This window comes from Trichomycterus rosablanca, chromosome 18 (genome assembly GCF_030014385.1).
Source record: "Trichomycterus rosablanca isolate fTriRos1 chromosome 18, fTriRos1.hap1, whole genome shotgun sequence".
Classification (NCBI taxonomy): domain Eukaryota; kingdom Metazoa; phylum Chordata; class Actinopteri; order Siluriformes; family Trichomycteridae; genus Trichomycterus; species Trichomycterus rosablanca.
Window position 1 is genome coordinate 19643199 of NC_086005.1, and position 18789 is coordinate 19661987.

An 18789-nucleotide genomic window follows, 5' to 3' on the forward strand; every position below is an offset into this window, starting at 1 on the left:
CCAATCTGGTAATATGATTATAATCTAATATCAGACAATAGAACACAAGCGTGAGTGTGTAATCACTGATAACATCACGGCTGGGATTAAGTCGTTGGTACGAGCTAAAAGCAAGATGTTGTTTGCGATACACAATCTTAAGTGCATTATTGCAAAGTCAGGAAAAGTTGGGACAGCATGGAAAATGCAAATAATAAAAAAAGGATTTCTTACATTTACTTTGACTTTTATTTGATTGCAGACAGGATGAACCTGATATATTTTATGTTTTATCTGCTCAACTTAATTTCAGTTATTAATAAACATCCATTCCTGCATTTCAGGCCTGCAACACATTCCAAAAAAAGTTGGTACAGTAAAGCATTTACCATTTTGGAATGTTAATATATATATATATTTGTTTATGCATTTTCTCCCTTTTTCTCCCTTTTAGCCCGATTGCGTCATACTTCCTCTCCACCAATGTCGATCCCTGCTCCGATTGAGGAGAACGAAGCCAACCCACGCCCACTCCGACACGTGGGAAGCATGCCGTATGCACCTTATCACCTGCACTTTGACGAGTGCAGTGCAACTCAGGGTTGTGTACGGACAGTCACACCCCGAGAGCACTCTTTTCTCATCTCTGTGCAGGCACCATCAATCAGCCAGCAGAGGGCGTAATTGCACCAGTCATGAGAGATAGAATCCATCCGGCTTATTCCCGCCCATATCTAAACAACAGGCCAATCGTTCATGTGGCCACTGTGATTCGATACGATGTATTCGAGATCCCAGCTCTGGTTCCAGAGTGTGTTTTTACGGCTGCGCCACCTGATCATCCATTCCTTGAATCGTTTACTGATATTATGTACTGTAGAGGGAGAAATATGCAAATCCCTTCCAATCTTACATTAGTACATTGTTTTTAAACATTTCAGTCATTTTCTCATGTTGTTGACAGACTGGAGATCCTCTGGTCATCTTTGCTCATCAATGTCTCAGCCTTTCCTGGATGCTGCTTTTGTACCAAACCATGATTACAATCACCTGTTTGGAATCACATCATTATTTCGTTTTTTCACCTCATTACTAGCCCTAAATTGCCCCTGTCCCAACTTTTTTTTTTTTTTTTTTTTTAACAGTATATTGACAATTGAAATTAAGTTGAGCAGACAAAACATGACTAACTGTCTGCAATCAAATGGTAGTCAAAGTAAATGTAAGGAACACAGTATTATTTTATTTGCTTTTCCATACTGTCCCAACTTTTCTTGATTTGGGGTTGTAGATCTGTTAAAGATAACAGCATTTGTAAGTATTAGCTTCAGAGAGAGTGCAGAAACAACAGGGTTAAACAGAGAAGCCAGAAATGATCTGGAAAAGAGGTCGTTCTTTATAGACCTTAGTTTGTGCATAATACTGGGATAAAATAATGCTACAATATGGCCCAGAACAGCTGGTTACTTCTCTGTGCCCATAAAACAGGACCAGTTTTACTGTACCCATTTAAAATGACACCAATGACTTTTTCTAATGCTTACTTCATACAGTGGTACTGTAAACCCATGACTTTTGACCGATAATTACAGGACAAGCTGATTTACCCTAAATAATGTATACCTAAAAGAATCTTCACTTTTTAGCACCGATCATTTAGCAGCTAGCACGTGTTTTATGGACTCGGAACCCTGTCCCTTACTCCCGCTCTCCCCTAGATGCCCTTTACTGTTTCTGAAGGGTTGGAAAGGCAGGATGTAGACCCCCTCCTCCAGTTTTTTCGGGCTCTCTGTCCTCTATTGGAGCACCAGGCCCCAGTTCACACATGAAAGCACACGTCGGCAGAAATTAATGCCTCTCCCATCACACCCAAACTGCCAGAGCGTCTGCACTGCATGCCGGGTAGTGGAGGGTGTCAGATTCACAGCACTCGGAGCTGGATAGCAGCAGAATGGATGGAGCTAACGAGGTAGATATAGCTTATGTGGCAGGAAATGTGTGGGTGGTGTGCATGAGGAACTAGATAAACTGCAGCCCCGATCTCAACTAGTTCTTCATTATTCACCATGGAAGGTCACGGTGACGTTCGCTGTAACGCTGTTTTTTATCACCTTGCCGCAGTGGATTGGGACTAGATGATGGAACTTAGGACTTGTGCTTTTATTTTGTCCCATTCTTCCTGCAAACACGTCTTAAGATGTGCAACAGTATGCGGTCGTCGTTGTCGCATTTTTCCTTTCAAAATTTTCCACACATTCTCTGTTGGGGACAGGTCAGGACTGCAGGACTTCTTCCACAGCCATGCCTTTGTAATGTGTAAAAAGATGACATCTTGAAGGCAGCATATGTTGCTCTAAGATCTCAGTGTACTTTTCTGCATTAATGCTGCCATCACACAAGTGTAAATGACCTTTGCCAAGGGCACTGACACAGCCCCATTCCATGACAGACCCTGGCTTTTGGACTTGTTGCTGATAACAGTCTGGATGGTCCTTTTCATCTTTGTTCCAAAAAAGACCTGGAATGCTGATTCATCTGACCACAATACACATTTCCACTGTGTGATGGTCCATCCTAGATGCCTCCAAGCCCAGAGAAGTCGACGTTGCTTCTGTACATGGTTAACACAAGGCTTCTTTTTTGCACAGTAAAGTTTTAAGTGGCATTTGTGCATGTAACTCTGTATTGTAGTGCTTGACAAAGGTTTGCCAAAGTAATCCCTCGCCCATGTGGTTATATCAGCTATTGTTGAGTGACGGTTCTTACAATTAAAATCGCCTGTTGACATCACCTATTTGAAATTCCATCAATATTTAGTTTTTTCACCTCATTACTAGCCCTAAATTGCCCCGGTCCCAGCTTTTTTTGGAATGTGTTGCAGGCCTGAAATGCACGAATGGAGGTATATTAATAAATGAAATAAAGTTGAGCAGACAAAACATGAAATATCTCAGGTTTATCCTGTCTGCAATCAAATAAAAGTCGAACTAAATGTAAGGAACACTGTGTTTTTATTTCATTTGCATTTTCCATACTGTCCCAACTTTTTCTTTGCTTGGAAAATGGATACTGGATTAGTTGAATATCATCGTTAAGGTTTTCAAGTGGATCTGTGAGACAAAAGCGACACACAAGTGCTGTACTTAAGTAATTCATTAGCACTGAGTGAATATACAAGGATCTGGGTTAAATAATAGAATCAAGTGTCAAGTAGTGTTCATGAACTGTTTCAAGATTTAAATACTCCACCTTCGTGTGTAACAGTATTAATATGGATGAATCAGTGGCTGTAATTCTCGGTGGCGCAGTGGTTTGTTACGCTAGAGCCAGTCATCTACAGACATGATCGGCTATGTCTGGAGGGGACGTTTGGCCGATGGATTGGCGCCCTGTCCAGGGTATTCTGTCGTTTCCGGCCCAGCGCTGACCTTGATATTACGATTAAATGAAATGAAATAAAGTGAAATGAAATGTATCAGTGGCCTTGCATTCACCAGCATGCACGATTTGTCCATTTCATTCCCGTGTGTTTGAAAGAATTCTCCGAGAGGAAGTGAGCTGTTTTGGCTTGGCCGGTTCACTGGTGTCCGAACTCGGAACACTCCAGAAATATTGTACCAGACTTTTAACACATGCTGTATGACAGTGGTGTATTAGCAGGGAATGGTTCAGGGTGTGCAGCATGAACTTAAAGAACGAGGTCATTGGAATAACATGATGGATTGCTTAATTCTTCTCCCGTTGAGAGCTTTGTCTCAGCTCAGCCGTTATTCACAGGAGATATGAAATGAAGGATGAAGAAAAGCAGAACGTTCTTTCTGTAGTGGATGGAATGTGCTTGATTGTGTGTGTGTGTGTGTGTGTGTGTGTGTGTGTGTGTGTGTGTGTGTGTGTGTGTGTGTGTGTGTGTGTGTTGGATCTCTGATAGCTTGTGCTTTCAAGTTTGTATCGGCTTTTTTAGTGTCACTAAAGTCAAACAGATTTAATGTTATCCAGTTGTCATGTATGCACTCCACTTACCATATAGAAGCACTTTGTAGTTCTACAATTACTGACTGTAGTCCATCTAATTCTCAACATACATTTTTAGCCTGCTTTCACCCTGTTCTTCAATGGTCAGGACCCCCACAGGACCACTACAGATCAGGTATTATTTAGGTGGTGGTTCATTATTTAGGAGTTTTTAAATACCGTGTCCACTCACTGTCCACTCTATTAGACACTCCTACCTAGTTGGTCCACCTTGTAGATATGAAGTCAGAGGCGATCGCTCATCTATTGCTGCTGTTTGAGTTGGTCATCTTCTATATGTTTATCAGTGGCGGGGCGCTGTTGGCTGGATGTATTTTTGGTTGGTGGACTATTCTCAGTCCAGCAGTGACAGTGAGGTGTTTAAAAACTCCATCAGCATTGCTGTGTCTTATGAATGCTGGAATGACCTGGAATGCTGATTCATCTGACCACAATACACATTTCCACTGTGTGATGGTCCATCCTAGATTCCTCAGAGCCCAGAGAAGTCGACGCCGCTTCTGGACATGGTTAACATAAGGCTTCTTTTTTGCACAGTAAAGTTTTAAGTGGCATTTGTGCATGTAACTCCGTATTGTAGTGCTTGACAAAGGTTTGCCAAAGTAATCCCTCACCCATGTGGTTATATCAGCTATTGTTGAGTGGCGGCATCCAAATAATCTTTTTTATAAGTCTCATTTGATTCCAGTCTACCTAGGTTAAACACTACGATGTGTGTGCAGTACAGTGATGGTTTATGTGTTGGGTTCTCTGTAGTGTGTGTATGTGTGTACACAAGACACCATTGGCACGGCCCTCCTGATGGGCGAGACTCCTGTGAGCAGTACTGTCTAATGGCATCATCTGCTCTACAGCACCTGGTCTCGTTTCATAAACATTTCATGCCCATGTCTCTAATTGCTTCATTACACGTTACTGCTGCCGTTCCAGCAACCTGTGAAGAAAACATACCCTCAGCAGCATTTTTTCACCACAGTACAACTGATCATTTCTCATGATACTAAATGATACTGAACCAGAGCTGGTGGGTCTGGTTTTCCTAAAATCACTGGACACAGTGCAGTAACACACCCCAGACAGAATGCCAATCCATCACAGGACCTTGGCCACCTCCTTCTCTCAGACATAGCCAATCAGGTCTGTTTTATGTGCCTGACCTGGGGATTTGAACCTCAGATTCCAGTGATGGTGGGCTTGCATGTACCCTGATCAACCATAACATTAAAACCTCCACCTTGTTTTTACACTCACTGTCCATTTTATCAGCTCCACTTACCACATAGAATCACTTTGTAGTTCTACAATTACTGACAGTAGTCCATCTGTTTCTCTTTATACTGTTCTTGAATGGTCAGGACCACCACAGGACCACTATAGTGTAGGCATTATTTGGGTGGTGGATCATTCTCAGCACTGCAGTGTCACTGACATGGTGGTGGTGTGATGGTGTGTGTTGTGCTGGTATGAGTGGATAAGACACAGCAGCACTGCTGAAGTTTTGAAACACCTCACTGTCACTGCTGGACTGAGAATAGTCCACTAACCAAAAATATCCAGCCATGGGCAGTGTCCTGTGACCACTGATTAAGGTCTAGAAGATGACCAACTCAAACAGCAGCAATAGAAGAGCGATCGTCTCTGACTTTACATCTACAAGGTGGACCAACTAGGTAGGAGTGTCTAATAGAGTGGACAGTGAATGGACACAGTATTTAAAAACTCCAGCAGCGCAGCGGTGTCTTATCCACTCATACCAGCACAACACACACTAACACCACCACCATGTCAGTGTCACTGCAGTGCTGAGAATAATCCACCACCCAAATAATACCTACTCTGTGCTGGTTCTGTGGGGGTCCTGACCATTGAAGAACAGGGTGAAAGCAGGCTAAAAAGGTATGTAGAGAAACAGATGGACTACAGTTTATATGGTAAGTGGTTTTAATGTTATGGCTGATCAGTGTATATAATAATGGCTCATTGCCCTGTGTTCACACTGGCATCGTAATCATTGCCTGTGGTTGTTGTTGCCATGGCTTAACTGATGGCAAGAAAAAAAGCAAATGGCATGACAAATGGCAAACCGAGTGTACTGTTTCACGGTGGCAAGATCATGCACACACCACTCTGCTCATTTGGTAATCGGCATATCATTTTCCAAATAATTTGCATAAAGTTAAACCTGAGTTAACTGAGTTTGCCAACTTTGCGTTGCTAATGTTTGCTCAGACTCCTGTCACCAGAAATCAACAGCTTTAATTGAAAATTAATGACAAGCGGTTGCTTTGTTGCGTTACATTGCTGCCGTTCTGAATGTTGGGTAAGAGAGGAGAACCGACTTGAAGTTAAGGTGGCATTTTATGAGTCATGTCCCATACTTTTTTAGCCTGCTTTCACCCTGTTCTTCAATGGTCAGGACCCCCACAGGACCACCACAGAGTAGGTACTATTTGGGTGGTGGATGATTCTCAGCACTGCAGTGACAATGACATGGTGGTGGTGTGTTAGTGTGTGTTGTGCTGGTATAAGTGGATAAGACACAGCTGCGCTGCTGGAGTTTTTAAATACCGTGTCCACTCACTGTCCACTCTATTAGACACTCCTACCTAGTTGGTCCACCTTGTAGATGTAAAGTCAGAGACGATCGCTCATCTATTGCTGCTGTTTGAGTTGGTCATCTTCTAGACCTTCATCAGTGGTCACAGGACGCTGCCCATGGCGCACTGTTGGATGGATATTTTTGGTTAGTGGACTATTCTCAGTCCAGCAGAGTCAGTGAGGTGTTTAAAAACTCCATCAGCGCAGCTGTGTCTGATCCACTCATACCAGCACAACACACACTAACACACCACCACCATGTCAGTGTCACTGCAGTGCTGAGAATCATCCACCACCCAAATAATACCTACTCCGTAGTGGTCCAGAGAAACAGATGGACTACAGTCAGTAATTGTAGAACTACAAAGTGCTTCTATATGGTAAGTGGAGCTGATAAAATGGACAGTGAGTGTAGAAACAAGGAGGTGGTTTTAATGTTATGGCTGATCAGTGTATTACTGCCATTGTTTGTACATTATGATAGATTATTCATAGCTTATTCATGGCGTCTACATACTTTTGGTCATGTCGTGATAGCGAGTGATGGTATTGCACATCAAACCAAAGCAGAATGTACGATCTTGTCTCATTAGGCGTAATTTGTGAGCGTGTCATTAATTAAAGTTAGCTCTCTGAGTGAACATAATGGAGTTTGGTCATAAATATTGATGCCTTTGAGTTTTTGGAGTGAAATGAGGCTTGCAGTTTGTGTCAATAAAGCCATGGAAATCAAAGGCTTAAGGGGTTAAGGGGTAGGGGGGTGGTTGGGGGTTTGGTTTTTGGCTGGTGTTTACATGTGCCCTTGTTTCTGGTCGAGAATCACTTCCCAAATGTTGCTGTGTGTTTGAAGTCCGAGCCAATAGGGTCACGTTATCTTTATTTCATGTTTGGTTTAAGGGACATCTCTGGAGTTCTTCTACAATGCACCATGCTTTACTGATTTACTGACACTAATGGATAATTGGAAGTAAATGAATGAAAACCTGGCTTTTTTTCTACAACCCCAAATCAGAAAAATTTGGGACAGTATGGAAAATGCAAATAAAATAACAATTCAGTGTTCCTTCCATTTACATTGACTTTTATTTCATTGCATACAGTTTGAACCCAAGATATTTCATGTTTTATCTGCTCAACTTCATTTCATTTATTAATATACCTCCATCACTGCATTTCAGGCCTGCAACACATTCCAAAAAAAGTTGGGACGGGGCAATTTAGGGCTAGTAATAAGGTAAAAAAAACACGAAATAATTATGTGATTCCAAACAGGTGAGTCAAGAGATGATTGTAATCATGGATTGGTACAAAAGTAGCATCCAGGAAAGGCTGAATCTTTGAGTAAAGATGATCAGAGGATCTCCAGTTTAACAAATGTGTGAGAAAATGATTGAAATGTTTAAAAACAATGTACTTCAAAGAAATGCACATGCACAAATGCCACTTAAAACTTTACTGTGCAAAAAAGAAGCATTATGTTAACCATGTCTAGAAGTGGCGTCAACTTTTCTGGGCTCTGAGGCATCTAGGATGGACCATCACACAGTGTAAACGTGTATTGTGGTCCGATGAATCAGCAGAAAAAATGGATGTGGTGTGCTTCAGATTAAAGATGGAAAAGGACCATCCAGACTGTTATCAGCAACAAGTCCAAAAGCCAGGGTCTGTCATGGTATGGAGCTGTGTCAGTACCCTTGGCAAAGGTAATTTATACTTCTGTGATGGCAGCATTAATGCAGAAAAGTACATTGAGATCTTGGCTGCGGAAGAAGAGGGTACGGGTACTGGACTGGCCTGCCTGCAGTCCTGACCTGTCCCCAATAGAGAATGTGTGGAGAATTTTGAAGTGTTTGCAGGAAAAATGGGACAAAATAAAAGCTGAAACACTAAATCACTTGGTATCCTCGGTGCCAAAACGTCTTTTAAGTGTGGTGAAAAGGAATGTCAACATTACAAAGTGGTAAACGCTTTACTGTCCCAACTTTTTTTGGAATGTGTTGCAGGCCTGAAATGCAGGAATGGATGTTTATTAATAAATGAAATGAAGTTGAGCAGACAAAACATGAAATATATCAGGTTCATCCTGTCTTCAATCAAATAAAAGTAAATGTAAGGAACACTGCATTTTTATTTTATCTGCATTTCCCAACTTTTTTTGATTTGGGGTTGTACATCCTATTTTAAAATTGTTATATGTTGGTCCAAAGTGGAAAACATAAATTTTTATTTCATATAATTGATTTTTATGTCATGGGTGTGGGTGGATAAAAACACTTACAATTAGCTTTGATCTGATGTAACCTTGTCAATACCTGTATAAGATATTATTTGTAGGGTAAAACGTATGAGGACCCCTGACCACTATCTTGTTGGACATTCAGTTCACAAAGTCAGAAGCATGTTTTTTTTATTTTATATAAATGATTTTAAAAAAATGAGATTTGAAAGTAGTTTGTAGCTATTGGACGATTAATACTTTTTGCAGGCGCTGTAATCGTACACCAGTACGCCTCACAGTTCTCCCGTACCGCCGTCTTCTCTCACAGCCCAGAGTATCTACAGCTTTTGCTTCTGGCTAATAAAAAACACATAGCTCAGAAGAGAATCCATTAAAATTTTATTACTTTGAAAAGCCCAGTGCTTATATATTCGAAACACTAAAGATTAGCTCTGGAGGGCAGACGGCTGAAAGGAAGTGAGCTGTTTTTGGCTCTGAAGGTTTTTTTTTCCTCATGCGCTGACCCTTTCACTCCTGCTGTATCACAGTTCTACTTGCTACAAAAGCAGGTTTTGTCATTTACAGGAGGAACTAAGTCAAGTCATGAGTCTTTAGGCTAGAGTCTGAGTCAAGTCACGAGACTTTAGGCTAGAGTCCGAGTCAAGTCACGAGTCTTTAGGCTAGAGTCCGAGTCAAGTCACGAGTCTTTAGGCTAGAGTCCGAGTCAAGTCACGAGTGTTTAGGCTAGAGTCCGAGTCGTCACGAGTCTTTAGGCTAGAGTCCGAGTCAAGTCACAAGTCTTTAGGTTGGAGTCCGAGTCAAGTCACGAGTCTTTAGGCTAGAGTCTGAGTCAAGTCACGAGTCTTTAGGCTAGAGTCCGAGTCGTCACGAGTCTTTAGGCTAGAGTCCGGGTCAAGTCACGAGTCTTTAGGTTGGAGTCCGAGTCAAGTCACGAGTCTTTAGGCTAGAGTCAGAATCACCACCGATTCGTGCCACATCTATCTCTCTATCTGCCTGTCTGTCTTTCTTTCTGTCTATCTGCCTGTTTGTCTATCTATCTGTCTGTCTGTCTGTCTGTCTGTCTATCTATCTGTCCATTTGCCTGTCTGTCTATTATTCTGTCTGTCTGCCTGCCTGTATATCTGTCTGTCTGTCTATTTATATATCTGTCCGTCTGTTTGTCTATTAATCTATCTATCTGTCTGTTAATCTGTCTGTTTGCCTGTCTATATATCTGCCTGTCTGTCTGTCTATCAGCCTGTCTGTCTGTCTGTCTGTCTGTCTGTTTATCTATCTGTCTATTAATATATCTGTGTCTATTTATGTCTGTCTGTCTATTAGTCTATCTATCTGTCTATCTGTCTATCTATCTGTCTATCTGTCTGTCTGCCTGCCTGCCTGCCTGTCTGTATATCTGTCTGTCTATTTATACAGTGCCTTGCAAAAGTATTCAGCCCCCTTGAACTTTTCAACCTTTTGCCACATTTCAGGCTTCAAACATAACGATATGAAATTGTAATTTTTTGTGAAGAATCAACAACAAGTGGGACACAATCGTGAAGTAGAACGAAATTTATTGGATATTTTAAACTTTTTTTAGAAATAAAAAACTAAAAAGTTGGGCGTGCAATATTATTCAGCCCCTTTACTTTCAGTGCAGCAAACTCACTCCAGAAGTTCAGTGAGGATCTCTGAATGATCCAATGTTGACCTAAATGACTGATGGTGATAAATAGAATCCACCTGTGTGTAATCAAGTCTCCGTATAAATGCACCTGCTCTGTGACAGTCTCAGAGTTCTGTTTAAAGCGCAGAGAGCATCATGAAGACCAAGGAACACACCAGGCAGGTCCGAGATACTGTTGTGGAGAAGTTTAAAGCCGGATTTGGATACAAAAAGATTTCCCAAGCTTTAAACATCTCAAGGAGCACTGTGCAAGCGATCATATTGAAATGGAAGGAGTATCAGACCACTGCAAATCTACCAAGACCCGGCCGTCCCTCTAAACTTTCAGCTCAAACAAGGAGAAGACTGATCAGAGATGCAGCCAAGAGGCCCATGATCACTCTGAATGAACTTCAGAGATCTACAGCTGAGGTGGGAGACTCTGTCCATAGGACACAATCAGTCGTACACTGCACAAATCTGGCCTTTATGGAAGAGTGGCAAGAAGAAAGCCATTTCTCAAAGATATCTATAAAAAGTCACCTGGGAGACACACCAAACATGTGGAAGAAGGTGCTCTGGTCAGATGAAACCAAAATCGAACTTTTTGGCCACAATGCAAAACGTTATGTTTGGCGTAAAAGCAACACAGCTCATCACCCTGAACACACCATCCCCACTGTCAAACATGGTGGTGGCAGCATCATGGTTTGGGCCTGCTTTTCTTCAGCAGGGACAGGGAAGATGGTTAAAATTGATGGGAAGATGGATGGAGCCAAATACAGGACCATTCTGGAAGAAAACCTGTTGCAGTCTGCAAAAGACCTGAGACTGGGACGGAGATTTATCTTCCAACAAGACAATGATCCAAAACATAAAGCAAAATCTACAATGGAATGGTTCACAAATAAACGTATCCAGGTGTTAGAATGGCCAAGTCAAAGTCCAGACCTGAATCCCATCGAGAATCTGTGGAAAGAGCTGAAAACTGCTGTTCACAAACGCTCTCCATCCAACCTCACTGAGCTCGAGCTGTTTTGCAAGGAAGAATGGGCAAAAATTTCTGTCTCTCGATGTGCAAAACTGATAGAGACATACCCCAAGCGACTTGCAGCTGTAATCGCAGCAAAAGGTGGCGCTACAAAGTATTAACGCAAGGGGGCTGAATAATATTGCACGCCCCACTTTTCAGTTTTTTATTTCTAAAAAAAGTTTAAAATATCCAATAAATTTCGTTCCACTTCACGATTGTGTCCCACTTGTTGTTGATTCTTCACAAAAAAATTACAATTTCATATCGTTATGTTTGAAGCCTGAAATGTGGCAAAAGGTTGAAAAGTTCAAGGGGGCTGAATACTTTTGCAAGGCACTGTATATCTATCTACCCATCTATCTGTCTATCTATTTATATATCTATCTAACTGTCTATCTATTTATCTGTCTGTCTGTCTGTTTATCTATCTGCCTGTGTCTGTTTATCTGTCTGTCTATCTATCTCTCTGTCTGTCTATCTGTCTTTTAATCTATCTGTCTGTCTGTTTGTCTATGAAGCTAAAGTGTGCTTCATCGTGTGCTTTTTTCTGTCTGTTCTTTAAGCACACAGCTGTCTCACTGTGTGAAACACGCCAGTTGTTCTCACCACCAATTCGTGTCACGTGAGGAACATTTAAATCTCATTTCAGTTGCGTATTTTCATGTATTCATTAGACACACTGATTTCAGATGTGAAGGCAGTCGTAATTGGTTTGGTTTTGTCTGGTTGGAAAGGCTCGTTGTTTCAGAGCCGTGCCTTTTCCTGGGACCTTCTGGGACTTTCAGTTCGCTTTTTTCATGTGGCCCTATTTCCTATTGGTGCTAGTGCTAGAACTATCTGTCTGTTCGTCTGTCTATCTATCTGCCTGTCTGTTTATCTGTGTTGCTAGTTGTCTATTTCTGTCTATCTGCCTGTCTGTTGGTCTGTTTATCTGTCTTGCTATCTGTCTATATGTCCGTCTATTAATCTCTCTATTTTTCTTTGTCTGTCTGTCTTTCTGTCTATCTGCCTGTCTGTCTGTCTTGCTATCTATCTGCCTGTCTATCTACCTCCCTGTCTGTCTGTTCGTCTTTATATATCTATCTACCTATCTTTATCTATTTCTGTCTGTCTTTTGTCTGTTTATATATCTATCTGTCTGTCTGTTTGTCTGTTTATCTGTCTTGCTAGCTGTCTATCTGTCTGTCTGCCTGTCTATCTACCTCCCTGTCTGTCTATTTATATATCTATCTACCTACCTATCTATCTGTCTACCTATCTGCCTGCCTGTCTGTCTATTTATATATCTAAATATCTACCTATCTGTCTGTCCATCCATTAATCCACTCATTCACACATCCACCCATCCATCGCCTAGAGGACAGTCATGCTGTCAGCTGGTCTTTCCAAACTGTTGGCACAGAACTGGAAGCATTTAATTTTATATCCTGGTTTTTCCAGCAGTGTGTGGCTGAAACACTTGAACTCGGTTATTAAAAGATGTGTGTATGTGCATTTGTCCATACTGTGACGCTCTTTAGGGAAAAGTCCTAGTAAATATTAGCTGGATGTTCGTGTGTGTGTTTGTTTTTATCTATACAGCATATTCATGTTCATCCATTGGTAAATTCTACACTGGGACTGGAGTGTTTGTGGATGCAGGACAACAGACAAACAAACATTATGGCCTCGACACACAAACGAATGTGCTGTTGTCAGTGAGATTAATGACTACTGAGGTATTGACTGCTGGCTGTTCCTTTTTTCCTTCCAGCATCGTACTGCAGTAGCGCTCTCTCTCTCTCTCTCTCTCTCTCTCTCTCTCTCTCTCTCTCTCTCTCTCTCTCTCTCTCTCTCTCTCTCGGCACAGCACAGATGCTGAAACGCAACACTGGAACTGGTCACAAGTACTGGCTGCATGAAAATGCTGCAGGAATTGCTGACCGGCATGGCTTCACACAGTAAAGCCATATGGATGATGTTTCTTAGCATATACACAACACAACAGGACAACACGCTGTAATAATACTCTTGTGGCTAACGTTTTATCACTTTATAACAGCTACGTCTCAGCGGTGCATTAAATAGTTTGTATATGTATATCAGGGGTGTAATCTGAGTCGTATGAATGCAGGGTTAAATGTTCCCCAATGCGTTTTTATGTTTCCAGTTTCCACTTATTTGAAAATGCATAGGCTTCTTCCTTGGACTCCGTAGAGCTTGTTTGACTGTGGATACTGACCCTTGTGTTTTAGTGAGTTCTCATACATTTACATTTTTGGCATTTAGCAGACACTTTTATCCAAAGCGATGTTGTCTAAGCAATTGAAGGTTAAGGGCCTTGCATAAGGGCACCTTTGGATTATTATGACAGAATGTATTTTAGTAAGTTAGAAGTTACACTAAATGGCCAAAAGTATGATGACACCCCTCTTTATTACTGACCTAAGGTGTTTCAGCCACACCCATTTCTAACCAGTGTTTATTTATTTATTCATTGTCTGTTTTACCACTGCTTTATCCTATTCGGGGTTGCAGTGGGTACGATTCACTGGGTAAAAGGGTCACCAGTCAATCACAAACACACACACACGCCTAGAGGGACTTAAGTATCTCTAATTAACCTGACTTCACACAGAAAGAATCCAGAACGCTCCACCTGTGATTTGAACCCAGGACCTTCTTGCTGTGAGGCGAGTGCTACCCACCGAGCCACCGTGCTGCCTTTAACCAGTGTATTAAACCTCTTATATAAAATAAATCACATACTTCAAACTGTGTGTAGGGCAGGTGTAGCCTAGTGGTTAAAGTACTTGATTGCCACTGTGTCATGCACTGATCTCCGTTATCCCTCGTCTCTGATGCAAGCACCATTTGCATCAGTTATGGGGAATCCCCTCCGGCATCCGGCCCTGTTAGATAATCCAATCAGCTTGCGTAGCAGAGCTGAGATTCAGACTCATGAGTTTGAGATGTCAGCTCTGATGTGCTAGCGCATGGTTTAGGATGGGATGTTTAACAAGCTTATATTCAGATGTCCACATACTTTTGGCCACGTAGTGCAGGTCATTAAATGTCATCATTTTTTAGTTGTAAGCAGACAGGATGATGGATAGCAAACACAGAGGTTGTATGTTTAGCGTATTCTGAATTATTCATACAGTCACCCTCCTAATGAATGCATATATGCGATATCAAACATCCAATCTAACAAGAAATCAGTCAATAATCTTGAAAAATCAGCACTACTCTACACCTCTGCCCACACGTTAGGATCCGGTTCCTTGCTCCGGTTCGGCTAACTGGCTAATCCTCAACAAACGTTCTACAGCCTCACCGGAGCGGAAGAGCGCAGAGTCATTTAAAGGGCCAGAATTGCATCCCGCGCGCCGTGCCGATCGATGCCGGGCCTGTCAGAAAGATGAATGGGGGGCATCGGGAAGTCCATTTCGGTGTAGAGAAGGGAAAAGGAGAACGAGCTAGAATGTGCATGTTTGTGTGTGTGCGTAGGATGTGTGTAGTGTGGATACTCTCTTATAGACTCTTGGCCCCGGGGCAGCCTGTTATAGCTACATATGTAAAATACAGCAGGGGTCAATCCACATCTGAACTCATTTAGTCTGCCTGGCCTGTGGACAGTTTGCACCCATTCCCTTTTTATATCTTATACTCTGACCTTACTGGGCAGAATGTGGCTGGCAGTTAGAACTATTCAACCATTAGACGTGCCATTTATGCACCAATGTTTAAATATTGGCAGCTTGCCTTGGTGTTATATTAAAAATGCTTTAAAGATTATTACTGTGTGCTGTGTTGTATCACCCTACACGTTTGAAGAGCATGAAAGAGTCGTTTTAAATAAATCCATTACGCTGCAAATATTTACATTTCATATACACAGATCAGCCATAACATGAAAACCACCTCCATTGTCCATTTTGAATTCATGAATTAATGACTAGTGCTCCTTTGATTGCAAATTATCATTACATATTAGTTTCGTCAGATGTTGACACAGATATTCCTCATCCTACTGCAGATAATAATGCGATCTTGTTTTATTACTACAGCCTCACACTTAATTTCTATTGACGCTTATCAGGATGTTGTAATTTTGGGTGCACACATCAGGTCTGGTGTTTTTGAAGGACGAGGCACTGGCAGCACCTGTAATTATTCTGTCAATGTGTTTGTTTCCCCACTAGTTCTGAAGAATCGAGATTGTAAAGGTTGCCTTTTCTTCCCAGAACTGAACAGCAGCCCCGGGTATTCTGTGGGATTAACTCATAAGTCAGTTAGCATTTTGTGAAGCCCTTTCAATGTCTACTGAGGTCAGGTTGGACCCTGGGCGGAAACCTACGGTGACATGATTATTGGGTTGCGGTAGAATGATCCACACCGTGACTTCAATGCCTGTGGCTTCTCTGATGATTACAACTCTAAGAATCAATAGGATAATCTTTAATTCTGGTTTGAAGTGAGCCTCAACTCAACAATGTGATTTATTTTGTTTGTTTATTTTGTTACAACACAAAATTTACTTTTTTTTTTACATTTTAAATCATCAGGTTGATGTCTCTAAGTCTCACAGTTGTTAGCCAATCCCATCTGATATTCAGATATCTATTAAAAACATAATATACCTGACTAGCACGCTAGGCTAATTAGCTGTCTTATTTAATCTTGATTAGAAACATATTTTGACATGTCTGGCTACTCAAATGAAGTGATAGATATATAATCAAGCAATTAAAAGAGACATAATACAACCCCAAATCAGAAAATGCAAATAATAAAAATCAGAATTTCTTACATTTACTTTGACTTTTATTTGATAGCAGACAGGATGAACCTGAGATATTTCATGTTTTGTCTGCTCAACTTCATTTCATTTATTAATAAACATCCATTCCTGAATTTCAGGCCTGCAACACATTCCAAACAAAGTTGGGACAGTAAAGCATTTACCAAACACGTCTTAAAATGTGCAACAGTACTACGTGGTCGTCATCGTCGCATTTTTCACTTCAAAATTCTCCACACATTCTCTATTGGGGACAGGTCAGGACTGCAGGCAGGCCAGTCCAGTACCCGTACCCTCTTCTTCCACAGCCATGCCTTTGTAATGTGTGCAGCATGTGGTTTTGCATTGTCTTGTTGAAAAATGCATGGACATCTTTGGAAAAGATGATGTCTTGAAGGCAGCATATGTTGCTCTAAGATCTCAATGTACTTTTCTGCATTAATGCTGCCATCACAGAAGTGTAAATGACCTTTGCCAAGGGACACAGCCCCATACCATGACAGACCCTGGCTTTTGGACTTGTTCCTGATAACAGTCTGGATGGTCCTTTTCGTCTTTGGTCCGGAGCACACGGGGTCCATTTTTTTCCAAGAAAGACCTGGAATGCTGATTTATCTGACCACAATACACGTTTCCACTGTGTGATGGTCCATCCTAGATGGACATGGTTAACATAAGGCCTATTTTTTGCACAGTAAAGTTTTAAGTGGCATTTGTGCATGTAACTCTGTATTGTAGTGCTTGACAAAGGTTTGCCAAAGTAATCCCTCACCCATGTGGTTATATCAGCTATTGTTGAGTGGCGGTTCTTGATGCAGTGCCGTTTGAGGGATCGAAGATCACAGGCCTTCACGGACGGAAATTCCTTCAGATTCCTTGAATCGTTTAATGATATTATGCACTGTAGAGGGAGAAATATTCAAATCCCTTCTAACCTTTCTTTGAGGTACATTGTTTTTAAACATTTCAATCATTTTCTCACACATTTGTTGACAAACTGAAGATCCTCTGGCCATCTTTGTTTATCAAAGACTCAGCTTTTCTTGGATCACCTGTTGACATCACCTGTTAGGAATCACATCATTATTTCGTTTTTTCACCTAAATTGCCCCGTCCCAGACAAAACATGAAATATCTCAGGTTCACCCTGTCTGCAATCAAATAAAAGTCAAAGTAAATGTAAGGAACTTTTCATCTTGTCCCACGGAAGCAGCCAAATGAAAAAAAAGGGAAATATTTATGTGACCTTAGTCTGTGTGTGCTGTTTTTAATCCATCCTCTGGTTGATGGTTTGATTTTCTCCAGTGAAAGTCGAGTCTTTGTTTCTGTTCCACTTTCTCCTTGAGCCAGCAGTTGGCACCGACCTTCCATCTTAGCTAATCTGTAGGACGAAGGGTCCTGGCTTTGTGAGCTGTGTCATTTAATAAGCTGATCTTGAGGAGATGACGTTGCCGTTAAGGCAGATATTTATTTCAGATGAGAACAGCCCAGCTTTCTGTGGAAAAGGTCAGCATGTTGTTATTTGTAAGTTACATTTCTGTGGAGTTGCACTCTGTAAGACCGTAAGACTTCGTCCCAAAGGAGGATTTGCATTCCTGCACGCTGAGGAAACACTGTTACACAAGACGGTTTCTGCTGACTCGGTGCCAAAGAACACAGAGAACACGGCGGCTCGGGGTTCGACTAGCCTTTCTCATGCCTTTCATTCTCTGCTCAGTTTAGTATGTTTTATCTTATATTTAGTATTTTTTCTTTTAGCCACAAAGCTACACATTTAAAACGAATTAGCCTCTATGATCCTTTTCCCTGCTCTCTTGTAATAGAGACCAAAGAATGCTATGCATTTCCTGAGCTCACTCCTTCTACTGCAGAGACACTTGAGTCTGCACACCCCTTTCACCTTCTCCACGTTTTATTACATTACAGACTTTCTATAATAGATTGAGTTCATTTTTTGGCACAATATTTTACACATAATAACCAACAATGACAAAGTGAAAGCTGGTTTTTAGACATTTGTGCTAATTTGTTAGAAATCAAAATGTAAAATATCATCTGTAAACAAGTGTGCACACCCTTTGATATAACACCCAAAAGTGAGCTGAGGTACATTTTGTTTTCACTGATACTGCTTGAGATGTTTCTACAATTTAACTGGAGTCCACCTGTGGTAAGTTCCCAAAATTGAACTTTTTGGCCTGAATACCAAGCGTCACGTCTGGAGGAAACCAGGCATCACTCATCACCTGGCTAATGCCATCCCTACAGTGAAGCATGGCGGTGGCAGCATCATGATGTGGGGGTGTTTTTCAGCAGCGGGACAGGGCGACTAGTCCTGATAGCGGGAAAGATGAATGCAGCTAAGTACATTGAGATCCTTAAAGAAAACAGCGCTTCCACAGTGTCCACAGCGCTCTGGACCTCAGACCAAAGGTTTACCTTTCAACATGACAACGACCCAAGACGCCTTGAAGCTGTAA

At 41.5% G+C, this 18789-nt stretch overlaps 1 protein-coding gene across 1 annotated transcript in view; it reads left to right on the plus strand.

Annotated features, from left to right (window-relative positions):
- The window catches only part of ttc28 (tetratricopeptide repeat domain 28), a 413424-nt gene that overhangs the window by 287133 nt on the left and 107502 nt on the right, over positions 1 to 18789 (plus strand). The window lies entirely within an intron of this gene.